This window comes from Taudactylus pleione, unplaced genomic scaffold (genome assembly GCF_031769625.1).
Source record: "Taudactylus pleione unplaced genomic scaffold, aTauple2 ptg000007l, whole genome shotgun sequence".
Taxonomy (NCBI): Eukaryota; Metazoa; Chordata; class Amphibia; order Anura; family Myobatrachidae; genus Taudactylus; species Taudactylus pleione.
In genome coordinates this window covers 24,676,652-24,695,413 of record NW_028284410.1, presented here as the reverse complement: position 1 = coordinate 24,695,413, position 18,762 = coordinate 24,676,652, and the positions used below count along the sequence as shown (strand labels likewise).

The 18,762-nt window shown below is 41.5% G+C and overlaps 1 protein-coding gene across 1 annotated transcript in view; it reads right to left on the bottom strand.

Annotated features, from left to right (window-relative positions):
* LUZP1 (leucine zipper protein 1) overlaps nt 1-18,762 on the bottom strand; it is a 122,707-nt gene that overhangs the window by 17,670 nt on the left and 86,275 nt on the right. The window lies entirely within an intron of this gene.

Sequence of the window (18,762 nt, the reverse complement as noted above, 5' to 3'; positions counted from 1 at the left end):
CAGTATTTTGGAGTACATTAAAATTTGTTTAAAGTACTTTATCTGTGTTTTTATACAAGTTAGAAAAAAGTTAGAAAAAAAAACAACCACTTCGCTCCCATCTGCAAGTTAAAATAATTTTTCTTCAATACAAATACCTTACCATACACAGTGTTCTCCCTAGAAATGTTTTCCAGCTGGGTGGCATCAAAAAGTAGCCGGGTGGGGGCCTTCGCAATTATGCGCGCCAGGAAAAGGGGCATCTCCCTTACCAATCCAGCCCGACAGGTCTCAGGCTGCTCCCCCACTGGCTCTCAGTCAAAAGTGCCCATTATGCAGTGCCCCCTATATTTGTGCCCTTTATACAGTGCCCCCTGTAGTTTAGCTTTGCCCTTATGCAGTGCCCCCAAGCTGAAGTAGTGCCCCTGTGTAGTGCCCCCAGACTGGTCCATTATGTAGTGCCCCCAGACTGGTCCCTTATGTAGTGCCCCCGGGCTTAAATAGTGCCCCCAGACTGGCCCCTTATGCAGTACCCCCAGGCTTAAATAGTGTCCCTTATGCAGTGCCCCCAGTAGCAGCCCCCCTTTACAGTGCCCCCATTAGCAGCCCCCCTATACAGTGCCCCCATTAGCAGTCCCCCTATACAGTGCCCCCATTAGCAGCCCCCTATATAGTGCCCCCATTAGCAGCCCCCTATATAGTGCCCCCATTAGCAGCCCCCTATATAGTGCCCCCATTAGCAGCCCCCCTATACAGTGCCCCCATTAGCAGCCCCCTTTATACAGTAACGCATACTCACAAAAGAAAAAAAAATAGACAACTTACCTGATCCCCGCTCCAGCTGACGACCGCCGCTGGCCGCTCCTCCCGGCCCGCTCTGCACAATGGGAGAGACGTCATGACGTCTCTCCCATCAACCGCTGCGGGGGGAGCCGGAATGGGAGCTCATGAGTGAGCTCTAGCCGGCTCCCTACGTGGCCGCAGCAGCCAATCAGAGTCTGTATGACTCTCATTGGCTGGCTGCACTGCTAAGACAAACACACAGCTGCCGCCTGTGTGTTTGTTTCTGCGTAGGGCAGATCGCTACTCACTGCGGTCTGCCCTACACTTGTGGGGCCCTGGGAACACTAGCAGCAGGTGCGAGCCCCTGTGCAATGCATCGGCTGCACCGCCGCTAGTTCTCAGTGCAGCTCAACTGCCGGGCGATGGAGGATTTTTGCAGGGCGGACCGCCCAACAAATAAAGCGTGGGGAGAACACATCCCACATAATTTAAACCATTTTTGAGCTTCTTAAAATCACCTGCAAATATACATGTCTTTACTGGTCAAATTGTACTATTTAAACCCTCTAAGAGCAATAATATTCATTGGGAGGGGTGTGCTGGAAGTTGTGTCCCGACGTTTTTATCTTAAAATAAAGATTTCCCCTGCCTTTTCACCTGTTTAAGTGGGCATATAAAAAAAAAAATTTGAATTTGCTAGTAAAATGCAGCACACATTTGGAACTGAATTGCAAATTGTGGTGCAAATGTGCAGTGAAAAACTGTTTGAAGGATCCAACTCATTCCTACTTGAATTGACCCCTTAATGTTTGCATACTTTACTGCACACTCAAAATGAAGAAGACTTTGCTGACATGGCCATCATGCACTAATTAAAAGGACTGTCCACATCTTTTTAGCATACAGTGTATGTTGTAAAAGACTGGTAGAAAAGGAAACTATTTAAAAGACAAGACAAGTAGTTTTAGAATGTCCACCTTGGTAATTATCAAAAAAGACTGTCAAACATACACAATGTCGATACCGTGACTATATCAACATTATTGACCATTGTTTTGTTACCAATTGTAACGCTCAACAGAATATGCTGGCGCGACATAAGTAAATGTTAATAAATAAATAATAGCGTATTACTTTGGCAAGAGTCTTAATTTCAAATGGTCTAGAGACTCAAGCAAGAACAGTCAGACCTGGTGCAACAACATCATTAATAACAATTTATTTAAAAAAAATAAAATAAATAATAAAAAAATAAGCACAAAACATCTACTCAGAATAATGAAAAAAAATCAGTTACTTATCTGGCCTCTACAGAGCATACTTACCTACTTTGAAGGTCTCCTCTCCGGAAGAAGCCTGAAGAGGAGATGCAGCCGTTTACTTTAGGGGGCGGGCCTGGACGGTCACATCATTAGCCCCCCATAACGGCAAATTGAGTAAATTTAGCCCCACCCCCTCCCTACGGACCGGCGATTCTGGTATGATTTTTATTATATAAGCAGCCCACACTCTCTGGCGCAAAATACATTAAAGCAACACAAAATGTCAATAAGTACAAGTCACCTCACTCATAAGGATCATATACTGCATAATATATATTATATATATATATATATATATATATACACACATATATACATACACACACACACACACACACACACACACACATACATACATGAGGTCCAAATAAATGGAATGGGCACTCACCAGTCAGTTGAGAGGAAATTTTAACATCTTACATAATATCAGGAAATAGTCGACGTTTCGGTCCAATAGACCTTTGTCAAGACAAGGATTACAGCAAACATATGTAACTATACTCACTCGATGTCCCACCATCTGCACCACACCAGTGCCATACAGGGGAGAAATGGCGCTCACAATTCCTGCCGGAAGCCACTTGCGCCCCACGCTGTGGAACGCCGGACATCCGGGTAGAACGGACAACTAAGCCGCGTCATCATTTTAAGGAGCAGTTCTCTGTCGCCACCGGGTATAGATTTAGGAACATGATCTATTAACATGTATTTTAGTGATGCCACAGAATGACCACAGCTGGCGAAATGCTTGGCCACTGGTTTGTCAGAAGACTTTAGTTGTAATGCTGCACGTATGGTCGAACGATGGTTGGCCATACGTTCACGGAATGGTCTTGTAGTCATACCTATATAGTAGAGACTACATGGATGTATCAGTATATAAATCACGTAGTCCATGGTGCAGTGTAGTCTGAACTTGATCTCGATTTTCTTCCCGCTATGTGGATGAGAAAAATGGGTCCCCACCAGCATGGAGCGACAGGTAGTACAGTCCGCACAGCGATAGCACTCACGTTTGCCGCTTGAGAGCCAATGTGTTGATGGTTTAGTGGGCTGTTTAGTCGGTCGCATCAAAAGCTGGCGTAGATTCGGGCCACGGCGATATGCCATCATAGGTGGTCGCTTATTGATTCCTTTAAGTAGCGGATCGGAAGAAATTATAGACCAGTGCTTCTTAATGGCCTTGCTGGTGGCATTAGCTGCCAAGTCATACGTCATGGGATAAATCATCCTGCTGGTATCAATCAATTTTTTGCTGGTAATATTAGTGTATCTATGCCGTGCCTTGGCCAAGCATCGTTCAACAACTACTGGTGAGTACCCACGAGACAGAAATCTATCTTGCATATCAAACAGCTGTGTCTCCGCCAGATCCTGTGATGTATTATTGCGTAAGACTCGAATGAATTGCGAAATGGGAAGTGATTCCTTTAAACTACTCGCATGGTGGCTAGTAGAGTGGAGTAATGTATTCCTATCCGTCATTTTTCGGTAGAGTGTTGAACTCAACATCCCACCTTCACGTGTAATAGTGACATCGAGAAAATTAATAGAGTCTTTCTCAATACAAGCTGTAACCTTATGGGGCTATCCAGTCCATTGAGGAACGTGATCATTTGGAAAAATTCAGTTTTAGTGCCTGTCCAAATCATAAATACATAGTCAATAAAACGCTTGTAGCACAGCATTTTGTCACCAAACATCCCTAAAATATTTTGCTGCTCATACTGATGCATGTACAGGTTGGCATAGGATGGAGCTAAATTAGACCCCATCGCCGTGCCAGATACCTGTACAAAAAACTCATATATATTATATTATATATATATATTTTATTTTTTTTCTTCCCATTTTTTGTTTTGGGTATTGTAGATTGTATGTTTCATTGCTTGTATTTAATGTGTGTTTTAGTAGTGTTTGATATTATTTGTTTTATGGGGTATGACCCTTCTCTGTGAGCCTCCCTTTTAGCCTGATTTATGGGTCATAGTATATGGATGTTAATATATGGCCAGATGATATGTGTATGTGGTCATGTATTGCGAGTGTACTAGCGATTAGTTAATCGTTAGTTGTATCGACTGATTGTGTTTTATCTTCATTTATATGCCATTATGGAGCATGTATGCACAGCGCCTTTGGTGCTACCCGTTACCATGGTGACACCTTGATTGTTTCCCCACATGTGGCTTTGCCTAGCACTGAAGCGTTCCAAATGGTGGAGCGCATGCTGGTTGCGGGGCGCCGCGTGATGATGCGGCTTAGTTGTCCGTTCTACCCTGGATGTCCGGCGTTCCACAGCGTGGAGCGCAAGTGGCTTCCGGCAGGAATTGTGAGCGGCATTTCTCCCCTGTATGGTACTGGTGTGGTGCAGATGGTGGGACATCGAGTGAGTATAGTTACATATGTTTGGTATGTTAACACTGATGACCCCATGGTATATATAGATGAAGCTTTTTTAGGCACTTCCGGACGTTGATTGGGGGCGGTATCCATTATGATCATTCGGGCTATTTAAGGTGGCTCATGGAGTAGGGATACTTGTGGTGACTGATGGTTTGTGTCATGTTGCTGTAATCCTTGTCTTGACAAAGGTCTATTGGACCGAAACGTTGACTATTTCCTGATATTATGTAAGATATTAAAATTTCCCCTCAACTGACTGGTGAGTGCCCATTCCATTTATTTGGACCTCATATATATTTGGGACTTTAGTGTCAATAATGGAGCACCCTACAACTGGAGTTTAACCTTAGTGAGTGCAGCTTCTTGGACTATATTTATATTTATTTTTTTTCTCTCTCTCATCAATATGCGCTAAAATACAAATTCAAACAAACAGAGTTCATATTACATGGTATTTATCAGATGTCCACTGAATTTCCCATGTGTCAATATGCAGCTCCCGACATGTAATGAAACATAAACACATATACAATATTATGGTATTGTTGAATCAACTCTCTATATTCACAAAAAAACAAAAGAGTAACTAGCGCCCCAGCTGCAGCTCAGTCCCAACTCTCAAGTACACCACCTCTTGAACAAAATATAAATCAAAGAGTGGTCCACGAGCGATGCTATATAAAAGTATTGTCAGTCTCAGATGTCTCTGTGTAAACGCCCTGTATTCACCAGGAAAATCCAAACAAGAAAACATGAAATTCTCTTAAAATTTCAGCACACTGCAATCTTTTCCTATGTATTCTGTGGAAACCTTCGAACCTCATATAAATGAGATCCGTGGTGGACAGGGATCATCCTTCCAATACATAAACGTCAAGAATTAACTTTTCACATGCCAATATAGCACACCCTTTGACACATATACACGTACATATACACACAGTTTTAATTGTAACACTTAACATGCTGTCTGTCCCCATAGTAATTTCTACTGTAAATGTATGCACATCTTCCCTACTGGCTCCTTAAAAAAAATCCTTTTGGCTTTTTTAGATGTGATGGACTAGCCCCTATAATGTACAATATACTACTTTGCCCACTCCTGATTATGTAATTCTTCAGTCACATTCTCCTTTATCATCTCAGTTTAAGGTTAATTTTTTGCGCTTAGCAACAGAATAATCACAACATACACAGTACAGCAACTCCTGATACTTTACAACTCTAAAAGAACTTTGTTAAGTTAAACAGTGCAAATGCAATTTGGAGTACCTGTAATGACTGTTTGAAACAGTTCTAGTCCCTGCAAAAGAACATAAGTCACAACTTGTCATTTTTTATAGACATATAAACAGTAGAGGTCAATGGCTCTGTATGCTAGCACTTCTCTACACATGCTAGCACTTCTCTAGCTCACAGTCCCTTATGGTTCAATATTTATAGCTAATTATCTCTACTTCACACACAATCACTACACAGATGAAAGAATATATTGACTTCTTGACATTCTAACATAGTACAACTCAAATCAGATAGTTATGTAAAACATCAGGATAGGCTAGTTGGGTGGGTGCATATTACACTAGGCTTAGCCTACCTCACCCACACAAAAATATCCCTTGGAGCAAAATAGAGACCTGTATGGTCCTGCAGGCATAGGCACACCTTGAAATCAGACAAATTCTTTTTTGAACATTATCACTGTCAGAGCATGGACGTCACACATACCTATACACACTGATTTGCTCAATTTCAAAAGCGCTTACTTTCAATGCTAATATGTACTTAAATATTGCAACATAATAGATTACCTACTCCACTTCAGTCACTTCAAAGTCTGCATTATTATTATTATTATATTTATCATGCACTAACATATTACACAGAACTATAAACTGAGGACATCACAATACAAATTACATTTATTGATATGAAACAAAGTAAAGATGACCCTGCCCAAAGGTTAGCAAAATATCAGTTATAGCTATACATATTCATAAACACAGGCACAGTGCCAGGCAGTTCATAATTACAGGTACAGCACTAGCACCAGTTCCTGGCTCCAGGTAGCAGATAATTTGCTGAGGTCCAGAAAAAAATCCTGATAAGAGGTGCAGGAGGCAGCAGTTTGAGGCTAATTGGATAGCCCTGGGGGTTCTATTAACAGGCGGAAACTTATCGCGGCTAATTGAATTCCCCCTTAAGTGATAACTGTGCACCAATTGTAGGAGAGTAGTTGCTGCCATCACAGGCTCTTTTGAAACAGTCTACTGCTCTTTTTTGTGTGCAGCTGCTACGGCAGCACCACCACCTATTTGCTGGGGACTGTGGCTTAAGCCATTGTACAGGTACACACTTTTCAATATTCAGGCCAAGTCAGCCAATTGTCGGCTGGTTGGTCCGATTACTACAATGTGTACAACGCAATACGTAGCTGACCAGTGCAGATTTTACCTAGGGGCTGCAGGACTGCAGTCCACCTAGTAAAATCCACCACCCGCAGGGCCTGCCTAGCAGTGGCAGTGACTTCCAATGGAAGCGCACCCCTGCTGATTACAGCTGTACAGGCAATCCCAGGGGGAGGTGTTTTATCCCCCATGGACTTCCAGTACAGACTGCAATTAGCAGAGTGTGCTCCCAATGGGAAGCCACTTCCCTGCTTTAACGGCAGCCCTATCTGGCTTCTAGCGGCTGCAGAGACGAGTTTTAATCTGCCGGAAATAGGTTTCAGTGATTAGTGGATTAGTGGCAGAAAGGAAGGACAAACTTGCTGGACATTCTCCAGAAATGCTATCTGGCAAGAGCGATTGCTCAAACTTCATGCACTTTTAGACATTATCCGGACAGAACATAATAAAGAGCCACATTAAACATACAGTCAGGTGCATAAATATTGGGACATTGACAGAATTTTCATATTTTGGCCTCTATTCACCACCACAATGGCTTTGAAATGAAACAAACAAGATGTGCTTTAACTGCAGACTTTCAGATTTAATTTGAGGGTCATTACATCCAAATCAGGTGAACGGTGTAGGAATTACAACGTTTTCTATATGTGCCTCCTACTTTTTAAGGGGCCAAAAGTAATGGGACTATCAACTCAAAAGCTATTTCATGGACAGGTGTGGGCTAATACCTCGTTATTTCATTATCAATTAAGCAGGTAAATGGTCTGGAGTTGATTCTAGGTGTGACATTTGCATTTGGAATCAGTTGCTGTCGACTCTCAATGAGCTGTCACTATCAGTGAAGCAAGCCATCATTAGGCTGAAAAATCAAAACAAATCCATCAGAGAGATAGCAAAAACATTAGGTGTGGCCAAATCAACTGTTTGGAACATTCTTAAAAAGAAAGAATGCACCGGAGAGCTCAGCAACACCAAAAGACCCAGAAGACCACTGAAAACAACTGTGGTGGATGACAGAAGAATTATTTCCCTGGTGAAGAAAAACCCCTTCACAACAGTTGGCCAAATCAAGAACACTCTCCAGGAGGTAGGTGTATATGTGTCAAAGTCAACAATCAAGAGAAGACTTCACAAGAGTGAATATAGAGGGTTCACCACAAGATGTAAACCATTGGTGAGCCTCAAAAACAGGAAGACCAGATTAGAGTTTGCCAAACAACATCTAAAAAAGCCATTACAGTTCTGGAACATCCTATGGACAGATGAGACAAAGATCAACTTGTACCAGAGTGATCGGAAGAGAAGAGTATGGAGAAGGAAAGGAACTGCTCATGATCCAAACATACCCACCTCATCATTGAAGCATGGTGGTGGTAGTGTCATGACGTGGGTATGTATGGCTGCCAATGGAACTGGTTCCCTTGTATTTACTGATGATGTGACTGCTGACAAAAGCAGCAGAATTCTGAAGTTTTTTGGGCAAAATTATATGCCCATATTCAGTCAAATGCTTCAGAACTCATTGGACGGCGCTTCACAGTGCAGATGGCCAATGACCCGAAGCATACTGCAAAAGCAACCAAAGAGTTTTGTAAGGCTAAAAAGTGGAATGTTATGCAATGGCCAAGTCAATCCCCTGACCTTAATCTGATTGAGCATGCATTTCACTTGATGAAGACAAAACTGAAGGGAAAATGTCCCAAGAACAAGCAGGAACTGAAGACATTTGCAGTAGAGGCCTGGCAGAGCATCACCAGGGATGAAACCCAGCGTCTGGTGATGTCTATGTGTTCCAGATTTCAGGCTGTAATTGCCTGCAAAGGATTTGCAACAAAGTAATAAAAAGTGAAAGTTAGATTTAGGATTGTTTAGTTTGTCCCCATTATTTTTGGCCATTTAAAAAGTGGGAGGCACATATAGAAACCGTTGTAATTCCTACACCATTCACCTGATTTGGATGTAATTACCCTAATCTGAAAGTCTGCAGTTAAAGCACATCTTGTTTGTTTCATTTCAAAGCCATTGTGGTGGTGAATAGAGGCCAAAATATGAAAATTCTTTCAATGTCCCAATATTTATGCACCTGACTGTATGTATTACTTTGTCTCTTATTAATACTCAATGAAGGGCCTGGAAAATAATAAATATATTGATGAGCAATAATAAAAGATTTTATAAATTTGGGGCAAGAATGCATTCAAATAATAAATATTTACATCTTATATATAAAATGCATTGGTCTGGCCAAATCTTTCATAGTTATTTAGTATAAAAAAGTAAAACTATTAGACCACATAGCGACAAAGCATCAGAGCAACAAATCTTACATATAAAATTCATTAGTCAGTATTTTTGTTTGTCCATTATGCATTTGGACACCCTACTACCGATTAGGATGAAACCAATGGGAGGTGGTCCAGTTGGATCCTGTCCAGGTTTAAGGTGGGCTAGGGTCACGGTCAGACCTCCGTTGGTGTACGCTGGGCAGAACTTTGACCGGGGGGCATCTTCTGAGCTTTCCACTGGATGAATTTGCACGAAAACTTCAGAGTGGTAACACTGGATCTCAGAAGACATACTAGGGTGTTGAGGTCCCGGTCAGACCTCCTATTGGAGTAGCCTGGGCAGAATTTTGACCCGGAGAGCCTGCTCAGGGCCTTCCGCTGGATGGATTTGGATGAAAACTTCACAGATGGGTGGCAACTACTCTGGGATGCCAAATGGAGTGGTTGGGGTCCCGGTCGGACCTCATAGAGGAGTGTGCCAGGCAGAACTTTGACCCAGGGAGCCTGTATTGGGCGTTCCACTGGATGGATTTGGACAACATCACATAATAAAACTTAATAACTTGAAGATTTAAGCCTGGGCAACATCGGGTACTTCAGCTAGTTTTTTTTACTCAAATAATTTTTATTAGTAGAACAAAAAAATCCAATATACATCAGATAAGAAAATAGTAAACAGTAATTTACAATCATCATAATATAAACATTATATTTTTGAAATTTTATAAAAATAAAATACAATAAATATAATACAAAAAGAAAATAAACTAGACAAATTATATAATATAAAAATAAAATAAAAATATAGCAAGTATTACATAGAAAAACCAAGTAATACAGAACAATACTATAAATGATAAAAAACAAAACAGAACAGTACAATACATACAACCATTATTTATGGGAAAACATGTGTGATCTGTCATAATAACCTTTTGCATATCGAGTTGGGGCAGTGTTAAGCTAGCCAATTATCGACGTCGTGTGAGAAGATGATTCAATAAAGGCCGACCAGGGTCGCCATTTTAGCAGTGGGGACGAGAATGATGAAGAATATTTAAATCCAGAGGTTTCAAAACTTCTCTGAATTATGGATATTATTATCGAAAGAGATGGGGGGTCAGGTCTCTTCCAGTATTGTGCTAGAGCTGCCCTTGTAGCTATCAAAATGTGTCCAACAACATACTTATTATGTGATTGTATTGTAGGAGGAAAATAATGTAGGAGTGCGATTTCTGGAGACTGGGGAAGAGTCTCCATAGTGACCTGAGCTATTAATTGAAATAACTCTGACCATAAGGAAAATATATTAGGACAAGACCAAAAGATATCCATTAGAGTACCGTCTAACCCGCAATTCCTCCAACATAATTTAGAGGACACTGGCTAGATTCTATGCAACTTGATTGGGGTGTAATATAAGCCGTGAATTAGTTTATAGAGCATTTCAGAATGGTTCAAACATTTGGACATTTTGAAAATGTTCATAAATAAAATAGACCAATCTTCTTCAGTTAGAGATATATTAAGATCCGACTCCCAATTGTATTGTATAGAAAGTTTAGATTCCTCCTTCAGAGTCATAAGCATATTATACCACATAGAAATGCCACTCTTATGGCCAGTAGTAGACAGTTTAGAAAGTATATAAGGAGGTGGGGTGGGAAGGAGATGATTTTGGCCAGAGTTAGAAAATACCTAGTGTCTCACCTGCAAAAATGAAAAAAAAAATCAGTCTTGGGAATACCATATTGATCCTGTAATTGTTGAAAGGATTTAAATTAAACGCCAAGGTCTAAAGGTGGGAGACGTGGGAAAGGGGGTCCAAGACCATAGTAAGGGAGCATGGTCGGACCAAGTAATTGGTAAGATATCAATCCGGGGAATGGACTGGAGAGACCATTTATCAGTCAAAAGAAGATCTATTCTAGAATATGATTTGTGAACTGCTGAATAAAAGGTATAATCACGTGTTCTTGAGTGTTTGATTCGCCAAACATCATAAAGGTCAAATTCAGCCAACAAGTGCGAGAAGGAACGAGCTAGGGAAGAAGCCACATTCAATGATTGGTTATCGAGAGATGAAGATTTGTCCAATTTAGGATCGGGTGCAAGATTAAAGTCGCCCATAATGAACAGAGCTCCCTTTCTAGTCTCCTGTAATTTAAGTAAAAACTTTTTAAGAAAACTAGGTTGTCTTGTATTAGGAACATATATTGACACTAGAGTGATGTATTTAGTACCTATCTTCCCCACCAAGATAATATATCTACCACTGCAATCCACCCATTTACTTTCTATTTTAAAAGGGCATGATCTGCTCAAAAGTATGGCCACTCCATTCCTCTTAAATGGGCCACAGGAGGTATAACAAGTCGGATAGGCTGTATTAGTAAACTGAGGAGTAGAATGTAATGGGAAATGCGATTCTTGAATTGCCACTATGTCAGCTCTTTGATCTAAGAAGTATTTTAATGCAAGACGTCGCTTATGAGGTGAATTAAGGCCCTTAACATTTATGCTTAAAAAATTGACCATGGGGAGGAATCAGATAAATGTGGTGTGGATTTTTTACAAATAGACCTGCACAAAAATGACAAATACAGAGATTGTATGCATAAAAAATTAATAAATAAAATAACAAACATATAAAACAAAAAAATACAACAAACCAAAATAGCATCCATAAAGGAGCTAGAGTTTCTGTCAGTGAAACAGAACGTGACAGAAAAATTGGAAGTATGGGGGGAGGCTCAAAGAGAAGACCACCTAATACCCCTCATTTCAAATAATTCCTTCAATTGTAATATTAACAACATAGATAGCATTCAAATATAGCCATATTTGATACAACCTATCAAATATCATTTTAAAAAAAGAAAAATTAAATGCAATGTAACCACTACAAAAGACAGAAAGACTGTAGAAAGCAGTCCCCAAAATATATGAAAGTCTCATATACTACCATTTATCCATTAAGCCATTTATCGGTCCACCAATAACATTGAGTATATTCTTCATCAGCCCAATCCACTAAATAACCAAGCAAATATAATATATGCCCTTAGCTGTGAAAGGACTGAATGAAAAATCGTAGATAAAGTACATCATAAAGCCGTAAACCTAATACACATAGGAAGTACAGGTAAAAAAAAATAAAAAACAGAAAGAGCATATTGAATAACAAAATTCTAAATATAGCTTGGAATGGTAGAACTACATCCAGTAACTGTAAAGATACTACACCTCAAGGGATCACCTCGACACTGTGGACCATTCTTGGGGTATAGGTTTAGGAGGCATATTGGTAGGATTAGTAAGAGCAACACCCCATTTTTGAAGAATAGCCGGCCCATCTTCTGGAGATTGTATGACTGTATACGAGACATTTCTTGTTACAATCAGTTTAGTCGGGAATCCCCATCTATACTGAATATTTTCTTTACGCAAGGCCAGTGTAATTGGGAGGAAAAGACGTCGTTTTGCCAGAGTCGCTGGGGGAAAGTCAGGGAAAAGTTGGAGATTGTCCAGACATTCAACTGTGGGGGAGGAAGGGAGAGTAGCCTTAAGTATACGCTCCTTAATATGGAAGAAGAGAACTCTAAGGAGGGTGTCTTTAGGTGCTTGTTTGGATTTTGGAAGTCTATGAATTCTGTCAATCAGAAGATCCGAGGGTAAGGCATCAGGAAGAAGTTTCTGGAATAATTCCGTGGCATAATCATATAACTCAGCATTTGTGACGGAGTCCGGAATACCTCTTATTTTAATGTTGTTGCGTCTGGAGCGGTCTTCCAGATCTGTTACCTTGTCCCGCACAGAGGCTAATTCCTCCTGCAGAGAATCGTGTGCTGAGATTAGGTCATTATGTGATGCACCCAATTCTTCCATTTTAGATTCCAAATGGTCGGTACGATCTCCGATTTCACTAATATCAGCTCTCAGAGATTGAATGGTAGATTTTAATCCCGAGGTTATATCCACCTTAAATTACGTTAACATAGTATGAATGGAACGCAGGGTAACCGGACCATCTAAACTGTCCTCATTTTCCTGAGAAGGTACAGGAGGACCACTTGCTTGTCTAGGTGGGGATTTTGGAGAGGTAGCAGACTCAGGTGGTGATTGTTGAAGACGGCTTTTAGTAGAGGTAGAAGAGGATCCAAAAAAGTGAACAGGTGGTGCCGATTTGGCCGCTTTTATTCTTTTCAGAGCCATACCGATGTGATCCAATGAAGCGGCACCTCCAACTAGAGTGTCGAGTAGATACAGGTACTGGTGATGTTTCAATTTGTGGTCGGTGGTTACATTGAGAAGGAAAGATTAAATCTGCATGTTGATAATTTTCAGAAAAGCGAAAAGCTGTTTCAGAGAGACATAGTGAGTCGCAACTAGTAACAACACTTCAGTAGTCCACCAGGGCTCCAGGAGAACAAGTAGGCATAGAGAGCAAGAACCATAGAGGTGACTGATTTTGTGATTATATATTTGCACAGATAATCCAAAATGGCGTCTGCTAAAACTCTATTACTCTCTGAAGAGGGCACCGCAATTTTAAGGAGACCAGAGTCAAAACAGCAACCCCGGACCAGCCGACAGGTCACTCATCACGGCCACCTATAGCTGCAGTATCTCAGTGTGTACTCAGGGAGCAGATTTAAGGGAGCCAGGAATCAGGAGCCACAGTCTAACACAGCAATCAATAGATTTGATAATATCTTGTACCCGTGTATAGAGGTGGTTGGTCAAGGGGGCCCTAGTGAGGTGTCCTCTTTACTCCTGGTGTCAGGGTCTCCCAAGCGGCTGATACTGAGGTGGTGCAGGGGGAGTTAAAAGGGAGCCAAAATGGCACCCTCCCGCGATTCGCGGCTCCATTTGAGGGCCTCTCCTGGGTTCCCCCGCCTCCACAGACCGCCCAGACCACCACTCCAGCCAGGCAGAGTGGGGCCAAGGTGACAGGACGGCCGCGGGAGAGTCCGGCCGCGATTGGCGGCAAGTGCGGCACCGGCGGGCCTGGCTTGGAAATAGAGGCCGGGGACTCCGGAGGCGGAATAGGCCGCAAAGGCCCCAGAGGAGGTAAACCTTCGCGACTGCTAGCCGGGGGATCAGCGGAGCCCCGAGGGGGTAGTTATGCAGGAGAGGTCTCCCCAAACAGCAAGGGGCAGACATAGCAGGGTAATCCACTAGGGTTTGTAGGGAGCTGAAGGGCAACACGTCTACCCTGGTATCCAGTCAGGCCACGCCCCTTTTTTAAAATATTTTATGCTAACTGGGGCTATATGATAAAAATAACAACTATATTACAAACTTGTGGCACTATAAGTGCCAGCATGGATGTACTTCTATCATTAATTAATATGGCCTAAATTAACAAAAATGATATATACAGGTTGAGTCTCCCATATCCAAATATTCTAAAATCCGGAATTATTTTGGCATGACAGATAATGAAACCTTTGATTTTTGGTGGTTTAATGTACACAAACTTTGTCTAAGGCACAAATTATTAAAAATATTGTATAAAATAAAATTCAGGCTGTGTGTATAAGGTGTATATGAAACAAAGGAATTTAATTTCTGTACACAAACTTTGCTTGAGCCACAAAATTATTGAAACTATTGTATAAAATTACCTGCAGGCTGTGTGTATAAGGTGTATATAACACATAAATGCTTTGTGTGTGTATATTTGGGCCCCATTCCCAAGATATTTCATTATGATATTCAAATATTCCAAAATATGGAATATTCCGTTATCCAAAATACGCCTGGTCCCAAGCATTTTGGATATGGGAGACTCAACCTGTATTACGGTTTTCAGAATGTTCTAATATTTTTTACATTATTGCCCTAATAATACATTTAATTACGGCTCATAAAATTTTATATTTTTGGGGCCCCTTAATTGAGAATTAAGTAGGGGCAAAGAATTACATATGCTTAATATTAATCTTTTCTGCTCAGATATGAGAAAATGCATGAAATTTGAGCAAGTTCGCCAGTCAGCAGGTCCTCTTATTTTGCAAGTTTGTCTGAGCATTTCAAGTGAGTTTACAATTGCAGACTATTACATCTGATGACTTTACAAAAAAATAAATATATATTTTTGAAAATATCAGGCTGGTGACTAGCATCCAGTAGAGTGTGATTCTGGAGGACTTCGGGTAACTTTGAGCCCGATTAATAGTTGTATGCAAACCCACTTTATTGGCCCCGACAGAGGAGTTCCCAGCGACCATTTGAGATGGTGATCAGATGTTGCATCTTCGGACGGAGCACTTGGAACTACGATGCTGCCAGGAGGCCTCTTTTTTTTATTCTCAGGTGCCTCCTGTAGCATTACCAATCAGGCAATTTGCCTCTGTTGCATATGGCAACTTGAAACTTACCAGTTTTTCAAAATCTGATGCTTTTACCCGACCCCCCCCCCCCCCCCCCAATGCGTACACAGATATCTTTTCTATTTAAAGTCTTGTGCCATGCTGGACCACACCACAGAACTATAGCGTTTTTCCTTCATGTATTAAAATTAAAAACAGGTTTAATATTCATCTGTTCAACCACGTGACTGTAGATCAGGCTATTTCACTAGATAAAAAAAAAATATGCTTGTAAGGTGCTGGGTCCCATGGGAGAAGAGCAATATATAAGATTTATTGTTACGGAAAATAATAAATAGGATAATGGCTATCGACAAAATGCTGAATATTTAGTATATTTACATTTCACAAGTGAACTTAATTTACATTGATCTTAGAAGCATTTATCTTCCGGAACTCATATCTTTATTGCGGGATTGATTTAGAAGTACAAACAATATTGCAACTTAACAAAACTATGTTGCGCTGGGGGCAAATTTAACATATGCAAGCAGATTTAGAGCTGGGAGTAAATTGCAGTGTAATTATGAAACTGCCCAGTGTTTATGAAGTACTAGCAAAAGCACCCAGTATTTCCATGTGGTAATAATTACATATGCACCCATTGGATCGCTACAAAGTTTGTCCATGTGCAAGTTTGCACCCTTCCACTGCACTTGCTTCTAAGTCTAAAGCCGTGTACACATTAGAACGATGTGTTTTCGGCCGATCCGCAGCCCGACATATCGCACCATACGTACACACTGTATGATGCAGTGGTGCAACGGCGCCATGTACAATGACATGCTGCTAAATGCAGCATGGCATTGTACACGGTATCTTCTGATTGACATTGCAGCACGGCCAACCAGAAGATATCCCCGCTGGAGAGCACAATTGCCGGTACACACTGAACGATCTTCACAATTTGCCATTCCAATTTGCCTGCAAATGACAAATCGTTCGGACGTGTACCCGGCCTAAGTGAGGCTGTATATAACTAGTGTTTTAAGATACCCTTAAGATTTCATACTCCACAAAAATATCAGGATGAGCTAAAGGGGATACAAGAAGCAGCTATTACTCTGACATGTGGATAGTTCATTTTCTAGAACTGAAAATCGAGGAGATGCCTAAATCATCAATTTCTATACACGCACATCTTCTCCCTTGCTAGGCCAATCATTCTGAAGCACAATACTCAAGTACTGCTGCAGGAGAATCTCTTTCTGAAGTAATTAGAGGCACAGCCATATCGAACAGGTCAGTGTATAGCAGATAAACTGTCATTTTAATTTTTGGTGAAAATTCTTTAACAGGTGTTAGCAAGTGTGCTGTTCTTGGGGTCAAAATGACCAAACTGCACCCAGTGCCCTGCAAACGTCAGCACCAATATATGATTAAGTCCTGATATTTTTATTAATTGGTTTTCCACGTGAGTATAATTAATTTATATGCTTTTCAATACCACCCAGCTAGAATTACTTTTTAATGTTTTTCTCTGTTTTACGGTCATGTCTTTTATGAGATAGGACACTAAAGGCTCCATTTAATAACATTAACTATTGCCAGCGACATATTTTGTTTAGTACCACAGTGATACTAATGAAAATGCTACCGGTATTTACCTTGACTCACCTGTCCAGAGTGAGGTCCCGAGGGGTCAACCTCCTCGGTGGTGATTACATGACAGCCTACTGCTGCTGGCAACCGGTTGATGGCTAATGTGCATGAGCGTTAAGCTTCAACGCGGTGCGGACGTGGCAAAGGATGGAAGGCTTTGCTGTAGCCGGAAAGAAAGACACTTGCTGGGTTCACATTACTGGCAATGGGATCTGTACCGCTAACACCATCTGTAGATGGCGTGAGTGGTACGGTCACTAACAGAGGTAAGCTAAGCTTACAGCTGTTTGTTAAATTCTGAACGGAGCTCATAAACCTATTAGCAAGTGCTAAAGGGTTATGTCTTGTTTGTTAATAGAGCCCTAACTTGCTTCCTGATACAACTGTCTCTATAGAAGGAAGCATAGCAGATAGAGTGACCAAGAACAACAATTATAAACAACTGTCCCATTTTATTAGTACAGGATATAAACCCTAGATGGGAGCCACAGATATAAAGAAAATATTGTAGAAACGTTGCATTGAGACATATACAACACTATAGTCATAATAATGCAGTGTGAAAACAAGAGATATGGTAAGAACTTACCTTTGTTATCTCTGTTTCTACGAAGTCCATAGGGTTCACAGGGTTGACCTTGGGGTATAGGTTGGGAACCAAATCCGGGCACCACGCAGTTAAAGCTTTTAGCTCCCAGGATGCACTTGGGTCCACTCTCCCTATAACCCCACCCCCCAAGCCAGAGGCACCTCAGTTTGTAAGTAGCCAAAGGCCGGAGGAGGAGAGAAAAAGAGAGAAAACTGGAACACTCAATAACCATACTCACAGAAATGGGAGACGGAAAACCGGTGACCAGCCACACAGCCCATATGAAGCAAGGTGCGTCAGGGCGGGCGCCCTGTGGACCCTATGGACTTCGTAGAAACAGAGATAACAAAGTTAAGTTCTTACCATATCTCTTGTTTTCTACTTCAGGGTCCATAGGGGGTCCACAGGGTTGACCTTGGGGATGTCCCAAAGCAGTTCAACCAAGGGTGGGGACGCTCTGTGCTGACAGGAGAATCCATAGCCAAAAAGGAAGCATCCTGAGAGGCAAAGGAAACCAATGCCTAGAACCTTAAAAAGGTGTGGACAGAAGACCACGTAGCCGCCTAGTAAGGCAACACAGCCAAGGCGCCACAGCGAGCTGCCCACGAGGGTTACATGGCCCGAGAAAAAACAAGCATCAACAACAGAAAGGCCTACCCCTGGGTAGGCCCCTGAAGAAGACATACGAGGCCATCCAGCCAACATCTGGCTATAGGCCGGCCATCCGTTCCTGTTAAAACCAGAAATCTCAGAGCACCAATAAGGAGTCCGATTTCCGTAAGGAACCTGAACGGATCACATAAATCCACAGAGGCCGGACTACAATCAATGAGGCCACACCAGTCGAGAGGACTGGGGACTGAATGGCCGTACCATAAGTTCCAGAATAATATGGAACCTAAAAATCACTAAGAAAAAACACAGGGTGAGAGCAACTCACACCCCGACATGATGCCCTCCAGAAGAGGGAGCCACAGGAGAACGCTCCCAATTCCGACACTCAGAGAA